This window comes from Cydia splendana, chromosome 3, assembly GCF_910591565.1.
Source record: "Cydia splendana chromosome 3, ilCydSple1.2, whole genome shotgun sequence".
Classification (NCBI taxonomy): domain Eukaryota; kingdom Metazoa; phylum Arthropoda; class Insecta; order Lepidoptera; family Tortricidae; genus Cydia; species Cydia splendana.
Window position 1 is genome coordinate 3,647,498 of NC_085962.1, and position 21,729 is coordinate 3,669,226.

The 21,729-nt window shown below is 37.1% G+C and overlaps 1 protein-coding gene across 1 annotated transcript in view; it reads left to right on the forward strand.

The window, feature by feature from the left end:
• The first annotated feature begins 17,444 nt into the window (after nucleotides 1–17,444).
• The window catches only part of LOC134806438 (uncharacterized), an 81,995-nt gene continuing 77,710 nt past the window's right edge, over nucleotides 17,445–21,729 (forward strand). Inside the window, exon 1 of the mRNA XM_063779717.1 lies at nucleotides 17,445–17,541. The gene's annotated coding sequence lies outside the window, so the exon portion shown is untranslated. The remainder of the gene's footprint in view (nucleotides 17,542–21,729) is intronic.

The following is a 21,729-nucleotide window of genomic DNA, read 5'->3' on the forward strand; positions in this document are numbered from 1 at the left end:
CTCATGGACCCGGTCAGTCCATGTCACCTTAATAACTTTATTGTGGGGTTTATGCAATTTGTTAGTTAATCATGTAGGTAGGAAAGTAGTGACCATAGAAGTAGACAATGTCAGAATGATAATTTAAGTTTTATTTATTACTGTAGTATGTTATAGAATGTCGTTAAAATTATTGATGACTTATGTTTGTATGAAATTAGTAAAAATGTTTTCCTGTTCAAGTCCTGTAATGTTTATGTATAGACTGCAGTGTTGTACACGGTTACCCCTGATGGATTATGTACAACAGGGATGTTTCCTGTACTTAAAATAAATTATTTCAAACCGTGCATGAAATAAAGCACCAGATAATTATTAGAAAAACATAGATAACAGCTATTTTTAAACACAATTTGTATTTCATAAATCGGATTGAAATATAAAAAGTAGGTGAGTTTACCGTGACGTCACTATATTTGTTTTCATATAAATTCCATATTAAAAAAAATCGTTTTGACAGTTCTAAAAAAAGAAACTGATTTGACTAGTAGGAATGTAGCCTATTCATTGGGCTCACAAGCTATTGCAGGCACTTTAGTGGCAGTCAGTTAGCGCCTTATGAAAATAAATTATACTCTACAAATTATTAAAACACTGACTGTTGTGTACTCTATGTATATGTGTCCTTTAGGATGATTTAGGAATATATAAACTTTGCTAGACCCTTAAAGTAATAAATGGTTGAATTGCCATTTGCAGCACAGTTAGTAAATATGATTTCATACCTAGAGTTGCCCAATGATATAATTTTATGTCCGGTACAAGTTGATGTAGAACTTAATAGAGAGGGTACTAAACTAATAAACAAGGTGTTAAGGCTTAAAAGAAATTTTTTGTGGGAGATAAGTATACTAGTATACATACATAGTGATTCAGAGTGAAAGCAGAGGGTAAATATGTTTACTATCACAACAATTGATATATGTTAATAATGTTAAAGATGTTATTAAATAAAAGATAATGATGATATATGTGAAAAGTAAGCTTGAGTCAGTCATTAACTATAGGAACTAAAAGACCGAAATAGTTCTTTTGACCGAGAGCAGAGCACTCTCTGTAGTGAATGAGCAGGCACAAGCCTAGTGAAAAGGTGTGATCATGATCAATTTGAGGTTTATTAATCATAATTTAAAATAAAGTAGTATTCATAGCTGTTGCAAAATTGAAATGCTTAGCAAACTAATATTTGTGATAATAACTTGGAATTTGGAATACAAGAGAGTCAAGAGACTTAAAAACTTAAATTATGCATGTGACTGTTTAAAATATTACCTATTTATCTTTGTGTTGAAATTGTGATGAGATCACTACAAGAGTAACAGTAATATGAATATAATGAAATTGTGAAAGATATATTCAATTCAATACAACTGGTTATGAAGTGAAACAGAGAAACTTATATTATTAAGAGATAGTTAAGTACCTGACCAGTGAAGATGTTCCATAATATTTATTTATTTTATATATAGGTACTTATCCATGATCATTTAAAAAAAAAAGTGAGTTAGAGAATTTTGTGACCTTAAAGAGAAGTACTTATTGTATAATAATTTGTAACACAAGAGTAATTATTATAAGAGCGAATTTTTAAAGAATAATACATTTTGTTACCTTAATGAGAAAACGTATTGTATAATAATTTGTAACACAAGAGAAATTATTATAAGAGCGATTTTTTAAAGAATAATACATTTTGTGACCTTAATGAGAAAACGTATTGTATAATAATTTGTAACACAAGAGTAATTATAAGAGCGAATTTATAAAGAATAATAAATTTTGTGACGTTAAAGAGAAAAAGGTATCGTATAATAATTTGTAACACAGGAGTTATAAGAGCGAATTTATAAAGAATAATATAGCAATTTGGTAATATGTCAAACAATAAAGAGTGATTCAGTATAAAAGACATGCAATTATTAAATTTGAGTGAGCTATATATGGTACATACATTAACAGTGAGGCATTGCAGGTGGAGAGCTGCAATGATGTAGTAAATGAATAATAGTGAATCAATGATATGTAAATCCATTTATTTTTGTATTCAATGAGTAACAGTGAGGCAATGGCATGTATTATGTACCTATTGATATAGTAAATGAGTAACAGTGAAACCAATAACATATTAGTCCATGTATTGATGTAACGAGTGACAGTGAGTTAATGATATATGTGAATCCATGTATTTTTGTATAAAATGAGTAACAGTGAGTAACTGACATGAGTCCATGTATTGATATAGTAAATGAGTAACTGAGTCAATGACATGTAAGTCCATGTATTGATCTATTAAGTGAGTATCAGTGAGATAATGACATGTTAGTCCATGTATTGATGTAACAAATAACAGTGAGTCAATGATAAATGTGAATCCATGTATTTTGTATTAAATGAGTAACAGTGAGTCTATGTAATGATGCATTAAGTGATTAACAGTGAATGGCATGTGAATCCATATAATGATGTATTAAGTATCAGTAAGTCAATGACTAGTGAACCCATGTATTGATGTATTATATGAGTAACAGTGAGTCCTTGTAATGATGTATTGATTTAAAGTGAGTCAATGACATGTGAGTCCATTTATTAAGTATCAGTGAGTCAATGACATGTGAACCCATGTATTGATGTATTCAGTGAGTAACAGTGAGTCCATGTAATGATGCATTAAGTGATTTAAAGTGAGTCAATGACATGTGAATCCATATATTAAGTATCAGTGAGTCATTAACATGTGAACCTATGTATCGATGTATTAAATGAGTAACAGTGAGTCAATGGCATGTGCATCTGAATCCATGTATTGATGTCGTTTATAAATAACAGTGAGTCAATAACATGTGAATGTATGTATTGATGTAACAGTGAGTCAATGACATGTAAAAGCATGCATTGATGTAGTTTGTAAGAAACAGTGAGTCAATAACATGTGAAGGCATGTATTGATCTAGTTTATAAGAGTGAGTCGTTGCAGGCATTTGAGGAATGCCTGTAGTGATATAGTTCATAAGTTGAGTAATATTGATTCTATTGTTCTGTTGTGCATTAAGTATGTATAATGTGGATTACTTATGTTTAACTCTTTAAAACGCAGAGACGCGTTGTACCCCAGGATTGGCCGAATATTAGCATTTTATATTCTGTACTAGTTTATATTATATAGTATTATTCCAAGCTTAACAACGTAACGGCTTAATAAAACAATATGGCTAATACAGTGTACCAACGTACGATGATTGTAATATTAGTTCTAATGACAGTGCGTAGGGCTGATATATGTTATCTGTGACGCTTGGCTTTGCCTGTCAACTTGTGAAGTATGGCGGCTAAACGAGAAACTATGGAGAAACTTGCTTTGTAAAACGAATATTAATTATAAACCTGTCAAGAAGAACATCGTCTTTATATTTGAAAGCAGCATAATAATCCCCAGAACAAGGCTCACAGGGTGGGCTTTCAAATGGAATGCGAAAATTATTCAAAAATAACCGATTACCTACTTTACTTCGTTGGTATAGAATTTATAAGGTTGGTATTCCATCTGTCCAATAAATAAATATTTATATAATATCATTGGTTAGGTAGATGTTATTCGCGCGGACGTCTCACTCGCACTAATACTTTGACGGCCAAGTCCGAGCGAAATGAACGGCGAAATGAATGAATTCAAAAATTCGTATTGGTTTGATGTCAGGTGCAGGTTCGAATTGGCCTGTCATTGGCCGACTCATAAAAATCAAATTACATTAGTGAAAGCAATTTCTATGAACCACTCCTATGTAATTTCTTTTGACGTTTGCTTGTTATTATTCAATTCCCTTGTGAAAGCGAAACGTCAACTGTCAAAACATTTAAGTACGTGAATGGCTATAGCCTATAACAATTATTAATATCTGGGAGACCGAGCTTAGCTCGGAAAACATATAAAAACTCAAAATTGCGCGTTGTCCCAGAGATAAGACCTAGCTAGATCGATTTATCGCCCCCGAAAACCCCCATCTTATAGCAAATATTATCGAAATCGTTAAAGCCGTTTCCGAGATCCCCGAGATATAAATAAACAAGAATTGCTCGTTTAAACTGTTTAAACTAGTTTAAAGGTATTAGATATTTTAATATCTGGGAGACCGAGCTTAGATCGGAAAATATATAAAAACTCAAAAATGCACGTTTTCCCCGAGATAAGACCTAGCTAGATCGATTTATCGCCCGCGGAAACCCCTATATAGCAAATTTCATCGAATCGTTAAGGCCGTGTCCGAGATGCCCGAAATATATATCATGATCATCATCATCATCATATCAGCCAGAGGACGTCCACTGCTGGACATAGGCCTCCCCCGAAGAGTGCCACAATGACCGGTCTTGCGCCACCCGCATCCAGCGGACTCCTGCGACCTTAACCAGGTCGTCAGTCCACCTTGTGGGGGGTCTACCCACGCTGCTCCTTCCGGTACGTGGTCGCCACTCGAGAACCTTTCCGCCCCAACGGCCATCGGTTCTGCGGGCAATGTGCCCCGCCCACTGCCACTTAAGTTTAGCGATTCGGAGGGCTACATCGGTTACTTTGGTTCTGCTGCGGATGGCCTCATTTCTGATGCGATCACGCAGAGAGACTCCAAGCATAGCCCTCTCCATTGCCCTTTGGGTGACATTGAGCCTTCTTATGAGGCACACAGTAAGCGGCCACGTTTCAGTTCCATATGTCATCACTGCTGGCAACACACACTGGTCGAAGACTTTCGTCTTGAGACACTGCGGAATATTGGACAAAAAGATGTGCCGTAGCTTCCCAAACGCTGCCCAATCGAGTCGGATTCGTCGAGCCGAAATATAGACGGTCAAGCAAATCTTGTCAGTAGAAAAAGGCGCGAAATTCAAATTTTCTATGACACAAAATCCCTTCGCGCCTACATTTTTCAAATTTGCCGCCTTTTTCTACTGACAAGACCTGCTTGACCAGCTTTATATATATAAATATAAATAAACAAGAATTGCTCGTTTAAAGGTATTACAATATTAGAAACGCTAAGTGTGCGCACCATACCTAATAATACAGTAAAATTATACATTTTGCGTTTGCGTCAAATCCGGTAGTTCTTTTTTTTGCAGACTTGTTTATGATGTTGGCCCAATGAATAATCCAAGTTAGTGACCTCGAGCGCCGAACGCAACTTTGTCAAAAATATAATAAACCGCAATTTTTTTAGATTTAGATTATAACCCTAAAGTACTAGTTTTTGATAGTAACTTCCTAGGGCGTTTTTAAAGTAGACTAAATTTGCTACAATAAGACACTAGAATCAAAGCTGATTTGGCCCGGTAGCCAAAGTTGCGTTCGGCGCTCGAAGTCACAAACTTCGATTATTCATTGGGCCAAATCATAAACAAGTCTGCAAAAAATCACAACTACCGGATTTGACGCAAAAGAGCCAGGTTACAAAATTCGACAAAGTTACTGGATTATAAGGGTATCATACTACATTCATTTCAAGCTGGCTATAATTTTTTTGTCTTCCCCATTAGAACATAACTTGACCGAATCATACTTTAAGACGGCTTGTATGAAATACATCCACCGTATCCAATATCCAATCATTATTATGAAAAGAGCGAAACAGCGAAGCACGGCCTGATTCGAACTTTAAGATACGTCAATTAATAGATCTAGAAACGATATGGATTAGATATGTGTCAAATGTGACGTTTCTTCAAACAAAAACGTCACTTTTGACACTGACACATCTAATCCATATCGTTTCTAGATCTATTAATTGACGTATCGTAAAGTTCGAATCGGGCAGGCAGGATATTGACTTCAATCCCCGTTTGATTTGAAACCGTTAATTCCTCACACATTAGGCGTAGAACACACGGAGAGCTGTCCGTTGCGGCGTTGTGCGGTCTAGCGTATCTACGGGCTTATATTTTTTCTGGCACCTAAAATATGACACAGCAGCATTTATCGGAGTGTGAAAATACGGAAGCTTTTGAAAAAAAAACACGCCCTGTCAAATAAATGTTTCGAGTCTGCGAAACAATTGCCAAATTTAAATTTCATTCGATAGCGTGACGTGACGTACGCGTTTGAAGTGTTATTTTGTATGGGATTTTCAGTTTCCAAAACATCCCGCTTCGCAAATATACAAAACGCAAACGCGAACGCTCGTCACGCTATCAAAAAACTACACTAGGGGTTCTGACACAGAATAAATAATAGTACTACCGTACAGAAAGGACACTTCCTACAAAACCGAAGTTTGACAGCGATTCAGGGTCGAATCATGCTATCCCTTTCTAATGTATGGCATCCCTTTCGGCTATATAGGGTTGTCAAAATTCAAGTGATTATCTTATCTGTGGTCGTGCGCGTAAAAGATCCTCAAGTGGTGCCAACCCCAATAATTACTCGGATCAATGCTGAGCCGAACGGAGCCGAGTTTTCCCGAAGTCAGGAGTCTCCCCACTGGTTCTGATGGCACCTGTTTTCGTAAAAAGTAGTGACGGAGCCGTGCTCGTTGCTCCGTGTGTTCCGTGTGTTCCATGCCTTAGGAATCAAAAGAACACAATTTCCTGCCACTAATAGTCTCGTATTTCAATACCGCCGATATTGAACTGGGAGATTAAAAAGTTCTAGCGGAGCTGTATCGGACTTTGTTGACTGCACCGCGTTATTGAGTTTGAATTCAAGCGTTAGAGTCAGACCGAGAAAAGTCTGCAGCGATTTTGATAGCCCACGCAGTCCAAGTGTCATTTTAAATGAAATTATGACGTGTAAATAACACTGGCACTGCGTGGGCTATCAAAATCGCTGCAGTCTTTTCTTGGTGTAACTTTAGGATGCCATTCGCTCAACGTGCTATGGAAAGCTATGCTCAGAATCTCTCTGAAGGAAAAAATTCGGAACGAAGTGATCCGCCAGAGAACCAAGATGACTGACATAGCTTTGAAAGTTAGTGCATTGAAGTGGCCATTGCCAGCAATAAATATTGTACCTATCTGTGACTGAAAAATATATACCTAATTCGTATTTTCACACAAACTCCTTATAATTTGATTTATTCGATTACTTTCCAAAACTTTCACTATCAGAACGTTATCGGGCGACAAAAGCAACGCGTAACCAACTCTGAGGGCCTACCGCGAACCACGTTCGATGTGTTACCTCTCTGTCGCACTTTTAAATTCGTACGTAAGTGTGACAGGGAGGCAACACGTCTAACGTGCTTCGGCGGTAGGCCCTCTGGTGTAGGAAATTAGAACTTTTGGCGCCGGGAGCTGAATTCGCTGTTACCATCTGATTAAACTTTAAAATTTACTTGTGAAGTTTGCTAATCAGATAATGAGAAAAAACCGGACAAGTGCGAGTCGGACTCGCCCACCGAGGGTTCTGTACTTTTTAGTATTTGTTGTTATAGCGGCAATAGAAATAAATCATCTGTTAAAATTTCAACTTTCACGGTTCATGAGATACAGCCTGGCGACAGACATACAGACGGACAGACAGACGGGCAGTGGAGTCTTAGTAATAGAGTCCCGTTTTTACCCTTTGGGTGCGGAACCCTAAAAACGAAATAAAAGGTTTGAACTCATAATGCTATTCATGCTCGTATAATGATCGCCATTATTTTTCAGAACGTTGAAATTTGATATGCAAACATATCGCATCGCGCATTCATTAAAAAAGTTGAGGTATTTTTATTGCGCGAGCATATTGGGTAGACGTTAAGCGTAGCGAGTGGTTCGAAAAATGGAATCTTGAGCGTTGCGAGGGTTTCAAAGCACGAGGGTTAAACAAATTTTGCCCCCGAGTGAAACACAATATTTTTCACAGCACCAACCCGAAGCAAATATTAAATGTAAAATATATATCAAACAAAATCAAACCAAATCAAATTCAAATGAATGTTATTAAATATTTATCATCCAAAATCATCATTTAAAAGTCAATTCTACCAGCAAACATAAGAAATAACTCAAAATTTGCATTTGATTACTTTGCCTCACATGCTGTGAATTACTGATAGCAAAGTTGCACTTTGAAGTGCAAAGTAAGCCTTTCCGAGGGTTCTCTTATTTATCGCCGAAAATGGTATGGCCGATTATCACTTCCCAACTCACGTTTGGCGGAATTTTATTTCGCCGAATTTTCATTTCCCAACTTATCAAATGTTTTTTTTTTATTTGCCAACCGCACAGTTACCAATTAAACATTTGGACTGTGTTTTATAATGTCAATTTTCAAAATGCCAACTTTCATGTCGTAGAATGTTTTAGTTGGCATAATATACACTTAGTTGTTTATTGTTTACCAATTGTTTCATTTGGTCAGACTGTACCAAAGGGGGGCCGTTTCTGGGACTTAGAATTTTTTTTGAGAAAAACATAGGGGTTTCAAAACACTTAGAATAATTTACAAGATTTTGATGAAATAATCACTTTTTTCTTAATAAACTTTTCTCTAAAATTAAAAATGGCCGAGATATTTGACCCGAAGTTGAGAAAAATCTAGGACTTGGTCAAACTTACGATGGATGTTGTGTCATTATAACATCTATTTTTTATTGTGTAGGTAATCGTAGACAATATGCTAAAATAAGCATGTTTTGTAGGAATAACTTTTTTCTAAAATCAAAAATGGCCAAGATATTTGACACGAAGTTGAGAAAAATCTAGGACTTGGTCAAACTTACGATGGATGTTGTGTCATTATAACATCTATTTTTTATTGTGTAGGTAATCGTAGACAATATGCTAAAATAAGCATGTTTTGTAGGAATAACTTTTTTCTAAAATCAAAAATGGCCAAGATATTTGACCCGAAGTTGGGAAAAATCTAGGACTTGGTCAAACTTACGATGGATGTTGTGTCATTATAACATCTATTTTTTATTGTGTAGGTAATCGTAGACAATATGCTAAAATAAGCATGTTTTGTAGGAATAACTTTTTTCTAAAATCAAAAATGGCCAAGATATTTGACACGAAAGTTGGGATATTTGACCCGAAAGTTGCTGGGTAATTACGTTTTTTTGGTTGTTGAAAAAAAAAATAACCTCGAACCTTAGTCTTCTAACCTAACCATATCCAAGTCGGCTCTGCCCAGAAAGGTCTTCAAATATTAAAATATACATTATAAAAAGTCCAACAACTCGGCCATTTTAGATTTTTTGGTATATATCTTTTTCTTATTTGTAACTTGCCTAATGTATGAAAAGCGAACTGTAGCTTCAACGAAACGTTATTCGTCCAAGAGCTGTTCGACCAAGTGAAAGATTTGACAAATTATGATAAGTCTCCCAAAAGTTTAGAGGCGTTATAATAATCTGCTTTACAATAATTCTACCAATTGAAATGTTGTCATATAAAATTTTGCTAATCGTTAGTTGTCAAAGTGAAACGTCGGCGAAATGTTGGTTGGCAAATGAAATTCCGCCAAAAATAGTTCTGCGAAAAGGCAGAACACCCTTTCCGAGCTGGTGTGGTGAAAAATAATTTGTGCATCTTGGACAAACCGGGACTGAAGAACCCTGGTCCACAATATGTTAAGTACGGTCAATACAACCCGATGATGTACAGCAACAGAATCGGCGAAATAGCGACATAAGTCAGTAAAAAAGATAGACTTATTACGTGAGTAAAAGGAGTCTACCCTCGAGGGAACATCTTTTAATATAAAATTAAGTTATACATTTATTTATTTATTTAAACTTTATTGCACATAAAATTGTAAGTACTAATGGCGGACTTAATGCCATAAGGCATTCTCTACCAGTCAACCACTGGGCCAAAAAGAGACGGTTGTTAGGTGCAGGTTTTATAATAGAGAAATTAAAACGATAATCACAAAACTTCTACTACTATTTACAAAATAAACACTAATTAACATACGATGAAATAATAAACTTACATATATACTTTATATGATACACTTACATAAATATCTACATATATACATACATTATACATGTACCTACTCTGAAACATTACTTATATTTCGCAGATAAATGCTTACGCAGCATGCGCTTGAAAGTCAATTTACTCTGGACTTTCCGGATGTTGAGAGGAAGGTTATAAATAAATAACATAGGAATTTCACATCTTATAAAACCCCCTTCCCCTTTCCCCCTCCCTCCCTTCCCTTCCCTTTAAAGTGATAAATAATAAAAATATAATAAAAAGTGTAATTACATTACTTTCCTGTGAGCTGGCCCCAATTTCACCACGGTGACAGGTGCGACCATTGTAAAATCACTGTTGATGACGTCACAGGCATCCATGGGCTACGGTTACCACTTACCATCGGGCTGGCCGTATTCCTGTTTGCCACCATCATTGCATTATTTAAAAAAACTTTATTATATCGGAAAAAACAGATATTTCTTTTGCGAAGTTTCTGACAATTGTCAAGATTTAGAAGAATTGTAGGTAATTCTTGACAGGTAATGAGTTATATGTCGGAATTTCGTGACAATTGTAGTGTTTCTTGTGACAATTGTCATAAACTTAGCAAGAGAAATATCTGTTTTATTCCGATATAATAAAGTTTTTTTTAATAAAACAGTGATGGTGGCAAACAGGAATACGGCCCGCCCGATGGTAAGCGGTAACCGTAGCCCATGGATGCCTGTGATGTCAGCAACAGTGATGTTTTACAATTGTCGCACCTGTCACCGTGGTGAAATTGGAGCCTGATCGTTGCAGACTTATCTTGGTTTAACTCTAAAAATAATATTGATCCGAGGCACGAGGAAGTAATGTTTACCCGCTAGCAAGACAGAGGACAAGATTGACAGCACAATTTACAACAAAAAGGACCTCTGTATTGTTCAGAATTGCTTTAAGAGTAATTAACAAGCTATTTATAGACTCCCTAGTATCCCTGCTAGGACAAAGCCAGTTCAATTTGACCCCTAGGTAATAAGAATGAGTAATCGGAGAGAGCTCTTATAGTGGTTGCCTTTACTTATGTTCTGTGAGCTATTACTGGTCATGACATTTTGATGAGGTCTAACGTAACCCTAGTTTTTAACTAGGTATTGCCGATTGTAGTAGGTACAAGTTGCTGACTGACCGAACGTTAGCAAAAGGTCTCTGTTTCAGCTTGAGCAAATTAAAAATACTTTCGTATCTCCGGATGTTCTCTTCTGCAGGTCGCATTTCTCAACAGATTTTATCTAGTGTAATTTTGTGATTAGGTTCGATAATTAGGTATGTCGCCAAAAAATAAGCAGCGTTTTCGTTACGCGCCTGTCAAGGAGATTTGCCTTCGAGCAACACCGGCTTCCGACTCGTCGGAAGGGAGGAGCCCAAGCGATATCTTACCGTACTTACAAATGGCACGTATTTAACCGGTCAACTAATTAATCGAATTTGGGTGGTTTAAAAAAATAGAAATGGGTACTAAAATTAATAGTTTGGCAACAAAAACGGAGCCTTAAAATATATCAATATAAGTTGTATTTTAATGCCGTTACAGCTCTTGATTATTTTAGAAAGGGTACCAAGTATTTATTTGGCAACTGAATTATTATATTGGAGACCATTTATGAAGCACATTTTAAAAAGAAAACGGCTATCTATTAATTCAAAAATGAAGTTCTTTTAAAATATATTGTTTGGTCATTACACGGTCAACCTAACACGCTCCTCCTCGCTTTGCTCGTCGTCGCACCTATCTATTGACTCTAGCAGAACACAGTGGTAACTATTGAAATAAGTAATTAAAAATTTAAAGATCTAATGGTATAATGGCCATTAGGTGTTTCATGATTAGAAATTTCGACTATAAGTATACTGACCATTTTGGTAAATTAATTTGAGGTGTTTTGTGTAAAAAGTGACCAATATTTATTAAATGTAACTGCTTTCGTGTTAAAATACTGCCTAGCTCAAACGACATGCTCAGTTATGACTATAGTTGATTACTTAGGTGTGAACAACTAGATGACAACTAAATTTTATGATCGCTTTACAATATTAGTTGCCAATTTATTATTTTAGTCGCCAACCTATCACTTAAGTTCCCTATAATTTTATTGGGTGGCTTGATTTTGCTGCCTGTTTTTTTAATAATATGATGCTTATATTTGAGGCTAATATATATTTTTTGGCGCTAAAATATTAATGCACAGCCAAATTATATTATTATATGCCCAATGAAAGTTCCTGTTTAAATATTTTAGTTGCCCGGTTAATAATAAGCCCTTACAAATCGTTCTGCCATTTTTTGCGGGGGGAAACGTGCACACAGTCGCACTTTCTCACTCACAACATACAAAATCCAATGTGTAATGACGAGTATGACGACACAAATACATAGAAAACGACACACGTCAAAGACAAATCTTGCACACCTCGATCTCTTTATTGTGTACGGATGGGTCACAGCACGCACCGCGCTAGTTGTGTGCATGTACAGTTGATCTTGTACCTCGGCAGAGGGGAAATAGTGTGAATGCCGACTCCCTTCCGTGTTGCTCGAAGAGATTGGCGGTCTAGTATTATAAGATTTATAAGTCTATGGTATATGTGGTATATGTGATATAGTCAAACACTGGTTTCAAAAGAGTTAAAGGTAAGCAAACAAAGCAAATTCATCAATTATTCAATGTATGAGGAAGCCTTTTCTAGAACACCGTCTAAACATAATTGACATTTTGCCACACGATTTCATACCGTAGACTACAGATATAAGGTTTCTTTTTGCACGTGAGAGCTACGTTTGTGGCTAAACCTAAGCATTTGCTCTTAGATAATGCATACGGCACCGAAGTGTTTTCATTTAAAATACATGAGAGAAAGTTAATTCAGGGATCGATAAAAAATAAATAATAGTTTGTGACCTATTTGTGTCGCGGTTTTCCACCGAGGAGTTCCGTTTGCGTCCTTCCTACTACATCATCAAACGAACGAACAAAGGGACGAACGACCGACCGAACGAACGAACGAAAGAAAAACGGACGAACGAACGAACGAACGAACGAACGGACAAACGGACGAACGAACGAACAAACGAAAGAACAAACAAACAACTTGTTCGTGAGATCGGCTCACTTTAAATTCCGTCAACCTTAACTAAAAACTAAAATAATTTGACATTTAACTATTTATACTTAATTAATTTATATGATTTGTATTGCATCACACGAGCGTGTCCGTCTGTCAGTATTTTTACCTACCTATTGCTTGTCATATTTAATTTTGAAGATATGAAACAAACAAAACATATAGGTAGTGTCACGGCGGGAACAGTGGTTCAACGCAAACAGTGGCTCAGTCGCCTAAATTTACACTGTAGCACCCTGACATTTTTTTTTTATTATAAACTGATCGGCGATTGGCTCTAGTCACACCTGATGGAAGTGAAGACAGAGCCTAAGATGGAGCTCACCGGTTCAGTAATAGCCTATTCACTCTAGCTTTAAAGAGACCGAGGTCATATTTCTCAGGGAATACAGATGACGGGAGCGCATTCCATTCTTTAGCCGTTAGAATACCCTTGCTCGTCCAATTGAATTAGTTCGATTACTGAATGTTTCTGCTGTATTAGTAGGAAACCTAATAGCCACTCTCATGTTGGAATAAGGTTGAGTGAGCCACTGTACCTGGCTGTTTGTTCCGAGGCACTGTACCCTCCTTGACCCTACGCAGTAGGTAAAGCTGAATAAAAGTGCGTATAAATAATAGGTACCTAATTCTTAAAGTAGTTTTTTTTTATTTCGTCATGTTAGTAAATACACTGCGCCAGAAACTCTCCGGTGTTTCTATGATCGTTCGAGCGCACTGCATCCAAAGTTAGTGAGGGTTTTCCTTATCATATTTATTTGATATTATTTTCCTGTTCAAGGCGAAATTGCTTCCTATATCGGAAAACAATATATGACGCTTCATTTCATGTTTGGTTGGATATATTCATGGACCCTCTATGAATATATATTCAGTTCTGTTAAACAATTTGATAGAGTCGGACCAAAAAAAGTCTGCAGCGGATTTGATAGCCCACGCAGTGCAAGTGTCATTTATACGTCATAATTTCATGGAAGTTTGACGTTTAAAATAACACTTTCACTGCGTGGGCTATCAAATCCGCTGCAGACTATTCTTGGTCTGACTCTAACGATTTGATCTTATTTTGATTTGTCTCTCTCATGCGCACTTGGAACAGCACCGGCTTCCGACACGTCGGAAGGGAGGAGCCTAAGCGATATCTTACCGTACAAATCATTCTGCCATTTTTTGTGGGGGGTGTACATACAAAATCCAATAAAATTGTTACCGTAAAATGGGGTGAGTAGGGTCAAAACTGAAATTCAAACCTCGATAACATTTTATTTTTACATATGAAAACTGAATTGTTGTATATAATAAGTGTTCCGGACGTTTGTATTTTAGTTTTTATTTTATTTTGGGTAGTTCCATTTGATAACTTTGACGATAAAGAGGAAAACCCACCTCACCCCGTAGTGCCTCGTATTTGGGGTGAGAGGGGTTTTCATACAAAGGTGATTTCGGAAGATTGTTGGATCGATTTTTTTTATTATGCGTATTACTATAGCTCCATTTTAAATTGCAATACATTATTTTTGTAGCAGTAGCCTTAAAATCCCTTCTCACCCCCCTCGTAACCCTACTCTCCCCATTCATAACCCAACTCTCCCCGCGAAACCTACTCACCCCGTTTTACGGTATAACGTTAATCGAACTCTTTGTAAAGGATTCGATTGATTACCATTTATATGTATATTAATGTTTTTGTTAATTAATATTGCTTCGTCAATGGATTCATCACGGCTCATTTCTATAGGTAAATTGATTGATATTTTCATGAAATCAAATTTATGCAAATACACTGAGAAACGAGGTCAAATATTTTAGCGCTTTCAATTATTCAAAATCAACAAATATTCATGAAAATGTGAGTGTGTATGTGTTGTTTATGCTATTCGAATTGTACGTACGTTCGAACGTACACTGACATCAGAGGGCCTAACGCGAATCACGTTCGATGTGTTGTCTTCCTGTCACACCTACGTACGAATATACAAGGGCGACTGAGAGGCAACACGTCAAACGTGGTTCGCGGTAGGCCCTCAGAATGATATCTAAATAATGTAAATTAGTTATCGTGCATCTCGCTCGTGCCAATAAATAGTACCTACAAGTACGAGCGAAATACATGATAACTAAATTACAGATTTAGATATCATTCTGATGTCAGTGTACGTTCGAATTGGCCTGACTGTATCTCGCCTTAATGCAAAACTTCTAAAAATAAAATAGCGGAAACGAAAGCTTCCATCAAAGTGTCCATCAAAGTATAATTATGTAAAAAAAGCAATGACGTTTTTGTCCGACCCATGTCCACGTTGTGCGGGTTTCCCCTCACCTGTCAAACGATACCCTGGTGTAATTCCGAACCCTTAACGAGTGTTTGGGTCAGACTACACCAGCACAATGGCTCACTCCGCGTCGCTACAAGTACATGCGGCCCGCACCAATTTTGGTGTCTAGCCATAGTAGTTGCCGCGCACCGCTACGGAACGGACGCCTGCTCGCGCTTGCGCCACCTAGCGGTCATATCTGTCGTGTCGTAATAGATGCGTTTGGTTAGAGAGTGAACCTTCTGTACGTAGTTTATTCAAAGTCTATTTTTGCTTCTGTCAAACAGTTTGGTAATCACTCACCTCAACTCTCCAGTGCATAATTATTATCCATCGTTTTTTCACGGAAACGTACGAACGTGTCTTGCTATTTCAGTCAGTCTCGGTACAAAAATTACTGAGATCGACTGAAGTAGCATGACAAATACGAACTACAAGAAAATACGATGGAAAACAATTATGTATGCACTACATCTGGGCTATAACCGCGAAAATCGAAGTTCGCAAATTGCGGGCATTTTTCTCTGTCACTCTAATTACGGCTTCGTTGGAGTAAAAGAGAAAAATCCCCGCAATTTGCGAATTTCGGTTTTCGCGGTAGACTCTCTGTATGTAGATTCCTACAATGGGAATACGGGCTGTCACACAGGCTGACATTTGACCCAATTCGGATACCTTCCATGATTATATTATAAGCATAATAATAGCACGCTATTAGGATTTATGAAAAGAGCGTATAATTAATCATTTACTGTTCCTGTGTACAGTCAACATCAAAAATTCTGAAACAGCTTAATAACAAAAAGATAATTCTCTATAATTATGACATACTTGAGATCAGAAACTGTGGAGATATATCTGTACCTACTGGGAAAATAATTCTATACAGGATGGCTAAAAAATAACTGCATTCCTGTTGCTAGGGAGGTTTTGGGATTATACTGAGAAACTTTTACTATGGGACCAACCCCGAAGTCGCGAAACGAATTTGGCTGTGTTTCATACATTTTGGCTGTTCCATTTTCTATGGGAGGGTAATTTTTTTTCGCGATTTCGGGGTTGATCCCAGAGTAAAAGTTGCTTGGTATAATCCCAAAACCCACTTTAGCAACAAAAATGCAGTTATTTTTAGCCACCGTGTATAATGTCAGATAAGTCAGATTTCGTGATTTTCCCTTCAATTATATTGAAGGGAAAATTACGAAATCTGGCTAGTATTGACCTCACGTTTTCAATTCCATTAGTAGAATAAATTCTATTAGGATATATTATATCTCCACAACTAGTCATTTTTAAATGCCTTATAGAATTTATTCTACTAATGGAATTGAAAACGAGTGGTCAATACAAGATTCCCAATATCTATTGCTCATAGGTATTTCAAAATCAATTCGCCGTTTTCCACAAACTATCGAGTGACGAAATGAAACGAAAAAAGCGCTCGAAATTAAAAAATCGGTCCCCAGGGAGCCAATATATTCTACGACTCTTCTCTTTCCGCACACAATCTGCCGTATTCGAACTTCAAGATATTCACAAGAGACGACACGTACTATAGATCCATTCTAGATACGTTATAGTTTAGATTTCAACTAGTTCTCTTTTGCAGCTCAATTCGGGCAACCAGTGTCACTTTTACGTCAGATAGTGTTAGATATCTATTAGATGTGAATTGGATCTCTAAGACATATCTTGTGGAAATCGTTCAAGAGTATCTCCAGAATCGCATAAATGTCAAATTTGACAGGTTAGATCTTAAACATATCGTTATCGTATCTTGGTGACGTCTAAAAGATATTTAGTCTATCTGTTTTGAATAGTCTAATCTGTTTCAATATCCGAATCGGGCCCAATATAACAGTGCACATTAATCTCAAACTGTCTGAAACTCGGCTGAAAAACAAAACAACGACTGCGACTACAGCGGCTGTAGTCGCAATCGCAAATGCGACCAGTCGCTGTTTACAACCCGTACTGTTATGTAGTACAGTCCGACCAAGCAAGCGTCAGTCTTCCGCCGAACGCCGCGCAGTCAGCACGCGCGCCCGACGCTTGTGACATATACCGAAACTTTTCACTAGTATGCCATGTTCGGACTTTGAGGTGTTTTACGAAAAAGGTACCTGTGTGTTGATGTAAGATGATTTTAGGGTATTTGGGTTTCGACTTTTGTATGCTTGTTTTAGTCGTAAGTGTTGGTGAGAAATACATAATATTATTTTTTTTTATGTTAGAATATTTGTTTATGTCATTCTGTTGGTCAGAATATTGGAATATAACAGTGTACACAGTAAAACACGCATCTATATGGTGGTAAATAAAAATTACATATTATACCTACCTACCTAAAATCGTGAGAGATGCGTAATTTTATACGTTTGAAATCAATGATTGAATGAAGTACCTTTGTCCACACTGTAATAATTTGATTAATTATAATATATTATCCTCTAATGCCGTTATATTTAAAACAGGTATAATTTTTTTCCGTATAAAGAATTTTATATTTTAGTTTCCTACGAATAATATTGAGCTTTTTGACAATTTAAGTACCTACTAGACAATTTAAAGTATGTAGGTACCTATAGGTACAACTTTCAAAAATTACTACGCTTTGGATACACTCGTCGAACATTAATATAAAAAAAGAACTAATTTTAATGATCTTGTTTATAAAAACAAAAAAAAAATTAATTAATTTTACCAAATCAGAGCACAATTTATAAACAATTTTTTTTTTCATTTATTTATAATAATAAACATGAATAAGAACTATAGACTTTTTACATTTCGGCTAAAATCAAGCCTTTTAATTTAAACATTCCAAAATAAAGTAAAACGAAATTATTTGTTTACCAAAGAAAATAATACCTCGTGATTACACATAATAATTAATTACTCAAAAATGTATTTAATTAAATTTGATACACGCGTCTTTAAATCTCTAGATTTGTGCTCCCGATATTCGACATAAATCTAATAAAAGTAACCGTGAATCATTCAAAACTGTTAATAAAATATCTTATAGGTAACAAAAAAACACAAATAAAACTTAAAAAACTATTAATTATACGTGAATTATACAATCAATTCTTATGCAACCACTCCATTGAATTTATCAATCAGCTATTGAAAATAACATGTAGATTTCATGTAGGTAAAACTTGTTATTACACTTAGACCATATATTATTAATTTGATGAAAACCCGTAAATGACAAAATCGATAATTCTACGTATTATCCGGCACGGTTCAAGGTGAAGCAAATTATTACTAACGAGGGGGACGATGACATAATGAGTCACCATCATTATTAATGACGTAGAATTTATAACTAGGATGACACATATATTATGATGAAGAAAAGAGCGTATTTTAGGTGTTCATATTCATAGGCAACGGTTCTTTTTTACCACCAGGCGATTCGTCTGCTCCTTTGCCTCCTATATTAAAAAGCACATTACGAGTACAATTTTACATACCTAATCTAGTTTCGTGGAAGTTGAAATGCCATGGGGTCCCAGCGCGTATAAGTTGTTCGCAGAAATCGCGAAGCGTCTGGTTGACGTAACTGGTGACCGAAGAGCTGGCGGCTACCTCGCACAACGTATCAGCATTGCGATACAGCGAGGAAATGCCTCCAGCATCCTTGGTATTTTAGATTTAAGCCAGTTATTAATTTCGTTTATTAGTGCCACTGTATATATCTTGTATATAAATATAAATAAACGTTTTTTTCTCGTTTCGTGGTAATACTTCAACAGTAAATCATAATAAAGTAGATAATTCAAAAATGTTGAAATGATCAAAAAGTGCAAGCCCTTAAAGTTTCAGAATATATAATATTTTTACTTCAGACAAAAAAACATGCGATTCGTTGCATTTCATTAAATAAACAATTGTATTCATAGCGTTAACATTAACATGTACTTAGCGCCACTTGCACCATGCCAGTAGCCCGGGGTTAACCGATTAAACCTGAAGTTACCATGGTTACCAGTACAATTTGACATTGGGTTAACGGTCTAACCGCTTAACCTTGGGTTAGTGGGATGGTAGTGGCCCTTAATAGTATTAATACTTATCAACCCAATAGGGGTTTTCGTACCAGTATTTGTGAGATTAACGTTAATTTATTTATTGCTGTTAATAAAAACGTTTTAATTTATATACGACATTTATGGTCACCCTCTTTGTTTCTGCAGTATATAAAAATCATTGTTTACCTATAAAAAATCACAGTTTCAACGAGTTTTCAGTGCAAGAGAGGCGTGCGGGTTAACGCTGCGCGGGATTAAAAAATGCCTGGGCCAATTTGGCCGATCCAATTTAAAATGTTCGTATTCGCGTGAACCAGGGGATGGCTTCCATGAAAATTGATAAACGTTGAGAGAATGACAATTGAAATTCGTCGTTCGTGGTTCAGAACCTCTATTGTAAATTTCATTCGAAAGCGTGACGAGAGTTCGCGTTTGCGTCTATTTGTTTGTATGTCTATTTTTATATGGAATTTTGAACAGCGCGCCAAGTGGGACGTTTTGGTAACTCAAAATCCTATACATAATGACAATTAAGAGCCAACGGGAGTGGTCATTTCTCCATACAAACGTACTCCTCGTTTTCCTCCGTGGTTTTTGAAGCTAGAGCAATGATTTTTTCAACACAGATGAATATTGTCAATATCTGTGTCGGACCGTTGTGCTTTTTTTGATATTTTTGTTTTTTAAGGCGCTAGAGCCCTTCAAAAATGGCCAAAATGGCCTAATTGACTATGCCGCAATGAGAGGCGTGGCATTCAAAACTGATATCAATTAGCCAAAAAAGGAAAACGGTCCGACACAGATCATTTCATAATCATTTAGATTTCCAAATTTGGTTACGATTGGTTAAGTTTTGGAGGAGAAAACAGAGGAGTACGAAACCTCGATTTTTGAGATTTTTACGCAGGATTTTTCGCCTTGTCCTTATCGCACTACTTTTAGGTGCCGCCTCCGTTAGCGAGACGGGTATATTTACCTAAAAAAATAAGTTCAAAAACTAAAACCCGACTACTGCAAATCGCCCTCTAAAAAGTATGAAACAAGATATAATTCTTATCTGAAATTATCATATAGGAAAATTATAAGAGTTATCATTTTTTTATATATTTACAGAGATATTCAAAGGATGAGGACGTATGCCACGATTATAAACTTTAAGGTAAAGTGGCATACGACCACGGCTATCCTCTGAATCTCTGTAAATATATAAAAAAATGATAACTCTTATAATTTTCCTATATGATAATTTCAGATAAGAATTATATCTTGTTTCATACTTTTTAGAGCGCGATTTGCAGTAGTCGGGTTTTAGTTTTTGAACTTATTTTTTAATTAATTAATTTTGGGGTCAGGATTTCGTTACTTACAATAATATTTGAAGTCACCTTCGGCGCCCGGCTTTGGAACGCGTACAGCGAGCCTCGTACGTCGGGCTACGCCCGACTCTTTTAGTATGAGGGCGCCGAAGGCGCCCGGCTTTGGAACGCGTACATCGTGCTTCGAACGTCGGGCTACGCCCGACTCTTAGTATGAGGGCGCCGAAGGCGCCCGGTTTTGGAACGCGTACAGCGAGCCTCGTACGTCGGGCTACGCCCGACTCTTTTAGTATGAGGGCGCCGAAGGCGCCCGGCTTTGGAACGCGTACATCGTGCTTCGTACGTCGGGCTACGGCCGACTCTTTTAGTATGAGGGCGCCGAAGGCGCCCGGCTTTGGAACGCGTACAGCGAGCCTCGTACGTCGGGCTACGCCCGACTCTTTTAGTATGAGGGCGCCGAAGGCGCCCGGCTTTGGAACGCGTACAGCGAGCCTCGTACGTCGGGCTACGCCCGACTCTTTTAGTATGAGGGCGCCGAAGGCGCCCGGCTTTGGAACGCGTACAGCGAGCCTCGTACGTCGGGCTACGCCCGACTCGTTTAGTATGAGGGCGCCGAAGGCGCCCGGCTTTGGAACGCGTACATCAGGCCTCGTACGTTGAGCTACGCCCGACTCTTTTAGTATGAGGGTGCCGAAGGCGCCCGGCTTTGGACCGCGTACAACGCGCCACGTACATCGGGCTACGCCTGACCCTTTTATTAGTGTCGCCTTTTGGACCGAGTCCGGTGCGTCACATAGGTACGTTTCAGTATGCTTCGCCTGACCACTGCGAATTTTAACGAGGTGAATATACTAAGATTACTAAGCAACTTTTACCATGGGACCTAACCCGATCTCGTAAAAAAAATTGCTGATCTGGACTTCTATACCTATTCACGTTATAAAATATTGC